The following is an 11,043-nucleotide window of genomic DNA, read 5'->3' as shown; positions in this document are numbered from 1 at the left end:
GATCATTTATGTATACATTTGTCTATATCTATCTCGATTCGTTTTGTCTGTTACAAACAACCGTTATGTGAACAAAGTTATATTACCCTTGTGCACAAGTGCGCTCGGGTATAAAAAAGGATTATTGAAAACGGTTCACGTGGTCCAAAGTTATGTATTCCGGCGAGATGATAACCTCCCTTTTTTTTGAAGTCGGTTAAAAGCGTTTGAGTTCTGTTAATCTGTAAATAAAGTGCAGTTTATGAATTTTAAAACGTTTATTTATTTATTACATACTGTACATAAAACTTGCATAAATGTATTTTAAAGAGGGTATTATCTGAAGCAAATTTTCAGTATTTTCCGGTGATATATTTTCAGAAATATAAAACCCCCCCCTAAAATATATTTGAGGTTATTAGCTTTAGGGGGTGTTTGAACCCCAAAACCCACCCCTTGTGTGCGCTAATGTCTACAGCAGATTGTGCTCGTGCTATTGAGTACTTATTTAGCTTTTTCGTAGATACCAAAGAACGTAAATCTATAAGAATGGACAACACGTTACAATTGTAGCGAGTGTTCACATCAGGAGCGTGCCTTCTCTTTTCATCCAATCAAAAAACGTATTTGGGCAAAAGAGAAGGCACGCTCCTGATGTTCACACTCGCTACAATTATAACGTGTTGTCTCTTCTTATAGAATTATGTTCTTTGTAGATACTTTGGCATTGCCTGTTGGCAAGTAACAATCATACATACATTTGTAATAAAACCGCGCCGTTACAAGCGTTGCATTATTCGTGTTCAATTGGTCGAAGGGGGGATTGATGGAAGGGTAGAGGTTTAATTTGTAAATAGAAGTATAATAATATATTATGGGGCTTACACTTTTGCTAAGTATTTAGACGAGCTTCTCCAATTTGTGGCGTGCGTCTTGATGCTATTACACAAAGGAAGGGACCCACAATTTTACGCCGCGTCAGGACGAAAAGTGGATTTCCTAGTCAAAAATATTCTAAAAAATATTTTTCTGAAATACATTCGTGCTTTTCTGAAATACAGTTGGGCTTTTCTGAAATTCATTTGTGTTTTTCGTAAAAACATTTGCCCTTTTCTGAAATACATTTGTGTTTTTCTGAAAATCATTTTAGCTTCTCTGAAATACAATTGTGTTATTCTGAATTTCATTTGGCTTTTTCTGAAATACATTTGGTCTTTTCTGAAATACATTTGAGCTTCTCTGAAAAACAATTGCCCTTTTCTGAAATACATTTGAGCTTTTCTGAAATACAATTGACTTTTTCTGAAATACATTTGAGCTTTTCTGAAATTCATTAGGCCTTTTCTGAAAATTATTTGGCCTCTTCTGAAATACGTTTGTGTTTTTCTGAAATATTATTGGAAAAGTTGTTGGTCTTAGTGAAATTATAAAAAAATTCGTTTATATGAAATATATGCTGTTACCAAAGAACGTAGATAACAAGAAGGGACAACTCGTTATAATTGAGGCGAAAGTGCGCAACAGGGGCGTGCCTTCTCTTTGCATCTAATCAAAAAACGCACTAGGGCAAAAGAGAGCGCACGCCCCTGTTGCGAACTTTCGCTAAAATTATAACGAGTTGTCCCTTCTTGTTATCTATGTTCTTTGCTGTTACGATAATTTTTCAAGTTTTTTCTCTTTTTCTTGTATTAAATAAAACTATTAAAAGGTGGCCGCTGTGGTGTAGTGGTTAGCAGCGCGCGCTACCATTCAGTAGAACGTGGGTTCAAGCCCGGTTCAAACCTACATCAAAAAAATAAAAAACGAAAAGGTTTTTTTTCTAGTAGCGGTCGCCCCTCGGCAGGCAATGGCAAACCTTCGAGTGTATTTCTGCTATGAAAAACAGCTTCTCATAAAAATACAATCGCCGCTCGGAGTCAACGTAAAATAGTAGGTCCCTCCCCTTTGTTTGATAACATCAAGGCGCACGCCACAAATCAGAAGAAAAGCTCGGCCAAACATTAACATATGTGTAAGCGCCAATATATTATATTATTAAAATATGTTATGTCAGAAATCTGGTCACCGTAGGTATCGATCATGTTGATAGCACCTCATTTCAAAGTGATATTGTTTTCCACTAATGTTTGTTTTTAAGAATTTTCAATTAAAGCATTCCCTAACAAAACCCGTAAACTAATTACCGTAATTTTTTAGAACTTTTTTGCCGAAAGTGAGCCGGTTTTCTTCCACATAAAAATAAATTGTGTTTATTCGTTATACGGAAGCAAATGAGACAAAAACAAGTAAGAGCAGTGCTGTCTTCGGCTATGCCGAAGGCTTCATACCTTTCATGAACATCTGAAAATTTTATTTTAACAGATTACTGCATTCGAAAAAATTTAGTAAGTATATACTTATTCACAGCGTAAATAGATAGAGGAGTTACATATATAAAAAATCATATCTATGAGAGGTATGGAAGATATACCTTATATATAACCAATCTAAGTGATTTTCACTGCTGTGTGATCGGTCACACAGTGGTATAGAAGATAAAGCTTATATATCATAGATTTGGACGATTTTCTCAGGACACTTTGTATTATTATTTATAAAATAGCTTACGAAATTTATCGGTTTAAGCTGTCCAAATAAAGGAGTTTTACAGCAAACCCCATATTTGAACAATCAGTTGTATGGAGGCAATAAATAGATTATAGTGACCCGATCTTTGTTAATTTTACTGTAATCTTTCTGTTGATAATGAGTGAAAATAATGCGAAATTTCATGTTTCTAGCTGCATAAATGGAGAAGTTATAACAAAAAATCTCATATCTGAAAAATCAGTTATATGGAGGTTATAGGTTATAGCGACCCGATCTTTGCCATTTTCAGTATTCTTTTGATAATGAGTGATAACAGTGCAAAATTTCATGATCCTAGCTATATAAATGGAGGAGTTACAACGAAAAATCTTATATCTGAACATTCAGTTTTATGGGAGCTATAGGTTATAGTGACCCGATCTTTGTAATTTTCACTGTAAGTATTCTGTTGATAATGGGTGGATGTATTGCAAAATTTTATCTTCCTGCTGCATAAATGGAGGAGTTATAACGAAAAATCTTGTATCTGAACAATCAGTTGTACGGAGCTATATGTTATAGTGGTCCGATTCTTCCGGTTCCGACAAACGATTAATACATTATAAAAATACACCCACTTACCAAATTTCATCCGGATATCTCGAAAACTGAGAGACTATAGATTGCATACAAGCAGACGGACAGACGGACATGGCTAAATCAACTCAGCTCGACGTTCTGATCATATATGTATACATTTTAATGTGTCTATCTCTTTTTATTCTGGTACTTACAAGCATCGGACCAAGGTTATAATACCATTTCATGCTCATGAAAGGTATAAATATCAAAAAGATCAACGGTATTTTTTGGCACTTCTAGGGATGGCAGCGATTAATCATTTGATTAAATTAACCGATTATTTTTGACCAATTGTATATTTAATTATTAATCGATTAATTGTAAAATAATCGTAAAAATAGTTTCAAGAAATATGAATTATGTACTTGTCTAAAATCCATCCACCCAAAATTCAGTCCCAGTCCCGATTTTTTACAAATTGATGAAATCTATCGCTTAAATGAAAATGGTACTTGCGCTGTATAAATTTTAGGTCTAAATAAATGGTAAACAGTTTCAATGCGAGGAGAATTCCCCAGTGGGAAAAGGCAATGTCTGGGAATTCAAAAAGTAATGGATGGCCCCTATAACCTACGCACGAAAATATGCAAGAATTTCTCTACAGCGATGTCATACGAAAGTACTGTGTCGCATGTCGCTTTACGAAACAATAAATAGAATTTTTAAATAAAAATTTAAAAAATAATGTCCATGCCTCAGGTTTTGAACCCGTGACCAACAACACGGCAGTCGAACACGCATCCATTCGGCTACAGCAGCTGCTGATATAACTTGAAAAAAAACATACTTTAGTTAGTTTTCGAACTTTCTGTTTTGTTTGTTGTGCGATGCAACTTTTCGTTCAACCGTATTTGTAAATCTTTTCTTGGTAGAAAAAGGTAATGGTAATTTTCCCACTGGGTCATATCATAGTTTGAAATTTGCTGTTGGACATTTTTTACTGGAGATTTTGAACGAACCAACCAACATTTAACAGAACTGTTACGAACGGCTTTAACTGACGTAAAACCAGATTTTGAAAATTTGGCCAAAGGGATCTTTTGAACTTTCTTTAATATCTATAAATTAAATTAATNTGAAAATTTGGCCAAAGGGATCTTTTGAATTTTCTTTAATATCTATAAATTAAATTAGAAAAAATTAATGTTTTTCACTTCTAATAATAGTTTTATTTAAACATAAAATTTTCGTTTTTGTTGTTTTTCTTTTTGTGGCTCGGCCTCGGCCTTGCCCACCCGTGGTATATAACAATCTATGGTCGGGCTTGGCTTGTTGGGATTTTTTATCAGGTAAAATAAAAAAACCCGTATTTCTCTTAATTTTTTTAATTTTTACCATCGATAGTTTCCACAATTTCAATATACATATGTAGTACTATCTAAAACAGTGATTCCCAAAGTGGTCCAGATGGACCCCCAGGGGTCCACGGGAGACTCCACAGGGGTCTACGTTGGCGTGAAAAAATATGGGGGCCATGAGTTGTAAGTGGGGGCCCACGAAAAATCATCTGGCCTCGATAGTAAAGAACCAAAATGGTTGCTTGATAGCCTAGTTATTTAACTTTAATGTTTAGCTCTTGACGCACTGGTGAACTTACCGTCACTTTGTGTTATCATACTTGGGAAGTAAAAAAGGCCACCTGCAGACTAAAAAGAAACGGATGTTGGTATAACACTGAGTGAGGCGATGCGGGAATTGCCGGTGGCAGATATTTGAGCATTTGTGTATTTTCAATGCTACAGGATAGTACGTCACCATTACCTTTGTTGAAGAGATTATAGATAGAGCTTTAAAAGACCAGTGATTCCCAAAGTCGTTCAGGTGGACCCCCAGGGGTCCACGGAAGACTCGATGGGGGTCCACGGTGATGTGAAAAAAATAANTGACCAATTGTATATTTAATTATTAATCGATTAATTGTAAAATAATCGTAAAAATAGTTTCAAGAAATATGAATTATGTACTTGTCTAAAATCCATCCACCCAAAATTCAGTCCCAGTCCCGATTTTTTACAAATTGATGAAATCTATCGCTTAAATGAAAATGGTACTTGCGCTGTATAAATTTTAGGTCTAAATAAATGGTAAACAGTTTCAATGCGAGGAGAATTCCCCAGTGGGAAAAGGCAATGTCTGGGAATTCAAAAAGTAATGGATGGCCCCTATAACCTACGCACGAAAATATGCAAGAATTTCTCTACAGCGATGTCATACGAAAGTACTGTGTCGCATGTCGCTTTACGAAACAATAAATAGAATTTTTAAATAAAAATTTAAAAAATAATGTCCATGCCTCAGGTTTTGAACCCGTGACCAACAACACGGCAGTCGAACACGCATCCATTCGGCTACAGCAGCTGCTGATATAACTTGAAAAAAAACATACTTTAGTTAGTTTTCGAACTTTCTGTTTTGTTTGTTGTGCGATGCAACTTTTCGTTCAACCGTATTTGTAAATCTTTTCTTGGTAGAAAAAGGTAATGGTAATTTTCCCACTGGGTCATATCATAGTTTGAAATTTGCTGTTGGACATTTTTTACTGGAGATTTTGAACGAACCAACCAACATTTAACAGAACTGTTACGAACGGCTTTAACTGACGTAAAACCAGATTTTGAAAATTTGGCCAAAGGGATCTTTTGAACTTTCTTTAATATCTATAAATTAAATTAATAAAATTAATGTTTTTCACTTCTAATAATAGTTTTATTTAAACATAAAATTTTCGTTTTTGTTGTTTTTCTTTTTGTGGCTCGGCCTCGGCCTTGCCCACCCGTGGTATATAACAATCTATGGTCGGGCTTGGCTTGTTGGGATTTTTTATCAGGTAAAATAAAAAAACCCGTATTTCTCTTAATTTTTTTAATTTTTACCATCGATAGTTTCCACAATTTCAATATACATATGTAGTACTATCTAAAACAGTGATTCCCAAAGTGGTCCAGATGGACCCCCAGGGGTCCACGGGAGACTCCACAGGGGTCTACGTTGGCGTGAAAAAATATGGGGGCCATGAGTTGTAAGTGGGGGCCCACGAAAAATCATCTGGCCTCGATAGTAAAGAACCAAAATGGTTGCTTGATAGCCTAGTTATTTAACTTTAATGTTTAGCTCTTGACGCACTGGTGAACTTACCGTCACTTTGTGTTATCATACTTGGGAAGTAAAAAAGGCCACCTGCAGACTAAAAAGAAACGGATGTTGGTATAACACTGAGTGAGGCGATGCGGGAATTGCCGGTGGCAGATATTTGAGCATTTGTGTATTTTCAATGCTACAGGATAGTACGTCACCATTACCTTTGTTGAAGAGATTATAGATAGAGCTTTAAAAGACCAGTGATTCCCAAAGTCGTTCAGGTGGACCCCCAGGGGTCCACGGAAGACTCGATGGGGGTCCACGGTGATGTGAAAAAAATAAGGGGGTCCATGAGTTGTAAATAGGGGTCCACGAAGTTTTATCTGGTTTCGATGTAAAGAACCAAAATGGTTGCTTGATAGCCTGTTTATTTAACTTTAATTTTTTTAGTGGTGTATAGTGCTCTTGACATGTATAGTGCTCTTGAGGCACTGCTGCACTTACCGTCAGTTAGTGTTTTTCCTGTAGACTAAAAAGAACCGGATGCTGGTATGACAATGAGTGGGGCGCGACGAAAATTGCTGGCGGCAGAGATTTAAGCACTTGTGTCTTTTCAATGCTACAGGATAGTACGCCACCATTACCTTTGTTGAAGAGATTCTAGAGAGAGAGAGTTCCCTCAGGGGAAAGCTGGTTTAATTCCAGCACTGAGCCCACACTCGCACATTGTCGAATTATCACTGATGGCTCCAAAACTGTCTACAGGTACAGCCAAGCTGCACTTAAGGCATTGGCCAGCCCTCTATCTAAGTACTTCCAAACTAGTTCGGCAATGCAAGTCTAGACTAAATTATATTGGTAAAGATAACGAGCTTGCTTTACTCTGGATGCCGGGCAACTCGAGTGCCTGGAAATGAGACATCTGGCACAAACACCTGACTGTGATACGCGTAAATGACAAGTCCATTTGCCTATCTTGCCTTGAAGAGGATGAGACGGTGGAACACTTTTTGTACTTCTTGCTTGCTTGTTTGTTATCGATTTTTCTAGAATCGTTCTTTTCTCTATTGTCAGATTCTCAATTAAAAGATTAGCGTAAAAAGCTTAGCCGTTTTGTTGTTTAAAGTTTTGTGTTTTAAACAGTGATAAATATTTTTTGCCTCACTTTAAAACTCGGTGCGATAAAAATAAAAATGATGCCATAAACCCAAATAAACTATTTGACAAATACATCAAATGCAAATTCACGAGTGAGCCGAACATGTGAGGAGTTTATTTATTGCTCTTAAAATATATAACTCCTCAAAGCGAGATAGTTCTTTCATGGCTTTACGAGCTCTGTTTTTTAAAACTTGCAAGTGTGTTATCGCATTATTTTATTAAATAGAACACAGGAAAATATTTTATTTTTATGTTTGCCACTCCGAATTTAGTTTTGGAACTCAAAAGAGATGCAAAATTACATCGAGATATATAAACTTCACATTTTTTGATGAGCTTTGGGAATATGTTAGAAACGAGCATCAGGGGGTCCACCGAAACCAATAAAGTTTTAATAGAGGTCTAAGAGAAAAATAAGTTTGGGTACCTTTGGTTTGAAATGAAATCTATTTGTAAATAAACTGATAGCTCATTTATTGCAATCAAATAAAAATTGTCGAAGCAAGGCGACTTTTCTTAAATACGGCCATGAATTTATATTGGGTATCTACCGGACTTTCAGATTTTTTGAGCAATGTGACTAAGGAATTCATCAATACTTATTTAAAATTGATATATACAATCGCTCTTTAGCAAAAAATTGGGGTTTCCAAATATTTTTGGAAAATGGGGGTGGCACCGCCCACTTATATCATATATGTGTATCTCAAAAACTACTTGACCGATCTCGACCAAATTTTGTGTACACATTGTGCTTAGCCTCCTTAAGTTCCGTCTTGGTTTTAAAATTGGACAAAACCTACTACCCCTAAAATATAGCTAGCTTTGGGTTTTTTGAAATTACCGTTACGTTTGAGGAGCCCGTGGATTTTGTCCGATTTCTAAAATTTTCAACATGGCGCTTAAGAAGCCTAAGCGCAATGTGTTGGTTGAGATCGGTCAAGTAGTTTTTGTGATGCACATATATGATATAAGTGGGCGGTGCCACCCCGAGTTTCCTAAAATTTCTTGAAAAACCCTTTTTTTGCTAAAGAGCGATTGATATATCAACTTTGAATAAATATTGATGAATTCCTTACAGGCTAACCTAATATTCGCGGCTTGCGTTTTGGTACGCATGCCGTCGAATTTGTTTTTTTGCGTCACCCGAAGTTGGCTTGCGTGCGTTTGCATTTGATTTCATTGAGCGAAACGTCAAATCAAAATGTCACGCAGAACAAAAATTGGAAATTGAGTTAGCTTCATACGCACGCCGTTCAATTGCGGTTGATCCCATACAAGTTGCATGTGCATGAGAAATTTTTGACAATGAATTGGTGGCGCGCGTGAATATTATGTTAGCCACACTGCTCAATAAATCTGAAAGTCCGGTGCATAAACAATAGAAATTCAGGGACTTATTTAAGAAAAGTCGCCTAACTTGGACAATTTTTATACGATTGGAATAAATGAGCTACCAGTTTATTTAAAAATATATTTCATTTCAGATAGTACTACATATTTTGAGATTGTGGAAATTATCGATGGTCAAAATTTAAAAAAATTAAGAGAAATATGAGTTTTTTTATTTTACCCGATAAAAAATCCCAACAAGTCCAGTCCGAGAATAGATTATTATATACCATTTTAAAGGCCTATATATCCTCTTCTCAGATCATATTCGATCTCTGAAATCTAGTCAAAAATAGTAATTCAAAAACTCATAAATCGACAAAATCGTATTTTCTGATCTAAATCGTCAGATCGCAACCTCTAAATGACCTTTAAAAAAAGTTATAAAAAAGGGCAATAATATTTCTCATAAAAACGAATAAAATTAGGGTGTATGGTCTGGAAATTTCCAAACAAAGCATTTTCGATTGGCACCCTAATGTACGTCCATATATTAATTTACATACTTAGTACATACATAATTAAATATGTGCTCGTTTTAATGGTTTGCAATAAACCTAAATAAAAGTAATTTTTTCTGTACTTAATTATATTAAAATGTTGAAGTCAAAAAAATAAGACGTTAATAAATCGTTTTGTAATCGGGTCAAGTCTCGTCTTTTTCGGACTAGTGCGATTTAAGTCAGGCAATTCTAATTTGTTGGTTACTACAAACCGCGCAGAAACACCTGGTACGACGAAGAGTGCCGCGCGGCTGCTGCAGAAAAATACGCAGCATACAAAGCTACCCTTCAGCCAATGGCGACACGCGCGACAATTGAGCGTTACCGGGAGAAAAGGAGGGAAGAGAGACGCCCCTTCAAGAGAAAGAAAAGATAGGCAGAAAGGCGTGAGTGCGAAGAGCTTGAGATGCTGGCAGACAGGAACGCGGCTCGAAAATTCTATCAGAAAATAAGGCAGCAATCAAATGGTTTTAAGACCGGGGCTAGCTCCTGCAAAGATGAAGATGGAAACCTGGTAACAGATGTCCATAGTACACTTGAGATTTGAAAACACTTTTCATCGCTTTTAAATGGCGAAACAGATGGCGCGTTTGATGAATTAGAACCCGAACCAATGTATAGGGACGAAGCTCACGTCCCTCAACTGGACCAAGACGAGGTGAGAACAGCAATAAAGCGGCTTAAGAACAACAAAGCCCCCTGAGCCGACGGTATACCGGCTGAGCTGTTCAAAGCCGGTGGCGAAGAGTTGGTGGGGCGTATGTACCAGCTTTTAAGCAGAATTTGGTATGATGAATACATGCCCGAAGAATGGAATCTCAGTGTACTTTGCCCAATCCACAAGAAGGGAGATCCCGCCGTTAGCGCCAATTATCGCGGAATAAGCCTTCTTAATATTGCATACAAGNAGATGGAATGAGGAACTGTATGAGCTTTTTAACGACATGGACATAGTTAAGCGCATAAAAATACAGCGATTGCGTTGGCTTGGACATGTTGTACGCATGGATGACGACTCTCCGGTGAAAAGATCCTTCGACTCCGCACCCATGGGTGGACAACGAAAGCAAGGGCGCCCACGAACGCATTGGAACGACCAAGTGCAGAAGGACCTGTCTGCGCTCGGGATAACCAACTGGCGCAAATTCGCGCAGGAGAGAAGCAATTGGAAAAGCTTTTTGGTCTCGGCCCAAACCGACAAACGGTTGTAGTGCCAAATAAGAAGAATTCTAATTGTAAACTAGTATTTTTTCTGACTAGTTTGGTGTTTTTCTGCAGGGTCTTTATAAACGTATGTGTACGTGTATTTGTACGTGTTTATTGATATGCATATCTGTACTGTAATGTTTTTGGACGGTACCAGCTGATACTGCCAATATAGGAGTATTACATACATACATACCCCATTAAAATAATTATATGTGCGGAATGTTTTTCCTCATTTTAGCTCTATTAAAGAAGAGTAAAACTTTTTGCTGTATGCGGTTATAATAGCCTTTAGTTTATCAGTATTTTCATATGTTAAGTTGATGTTCCTTAACAACTTTAATCACCATTATCACAAACAATAGCACTGGTCGACGGCCAAAATTTACCAGAGACGCCGTTATGAAATTCGTATGTAAAATCACCCCCTGATTCCGAAAATCAAGGTTATTTTTAATTTTATGGCACCGTTTTTGAGATATTTGCAATTTACCGTTTTTGCAAAAAAAAAAAA

At 36.6% G+C, this 11,043-nt stretch overlaps 1 long non-coding RNA gene across 1 annotated transcript in view; it reads right to left on the bottom strand.

Moving 5' to 3' along the window:
• Nucleotides 1-8,675: 8,675 nt before the first annotated feature.
• Nucleotides 8,676-11,043, bottom strand: part of LOC108359707 (uncharacterized) — a 17,452-nt gene continuing 15,084 nt past the window's right edge. Inside the window, exon 3 of the long non-coding RNA XR_001846976.1 lies at nucleotides 8,676-8,777. This is a non-coding gene — a long non-coding RNA (uncharacterized LOC108359707). The remainder of the gene's footprint in view (nucleotides 8,778-11,043) is intronic.

The sequence above is a fragment of the Rhagoletis zephyria genome, unplaced genomic scaffold (genome assembly GCF_001687245.7).
Source record: "Rhagoletis zephyria isolate East Lansing unplaced genomic scaffold, Rhagoletis_zephyria_1.1 Rzeph_scaffold_00440, whole genome shotgun sequence".
Classification (NCBI taxonomy): Eukaryota; Metazoa; Arthropoda; class Insecta; order Diptera; family Tephritidae; genus Rhagoletis; species Rhagoletis zephyria.
Note: the sequence above shows the minus strand (reverse complement) of the source record. Positions and strands in the feature narration are given on the sequence as shown.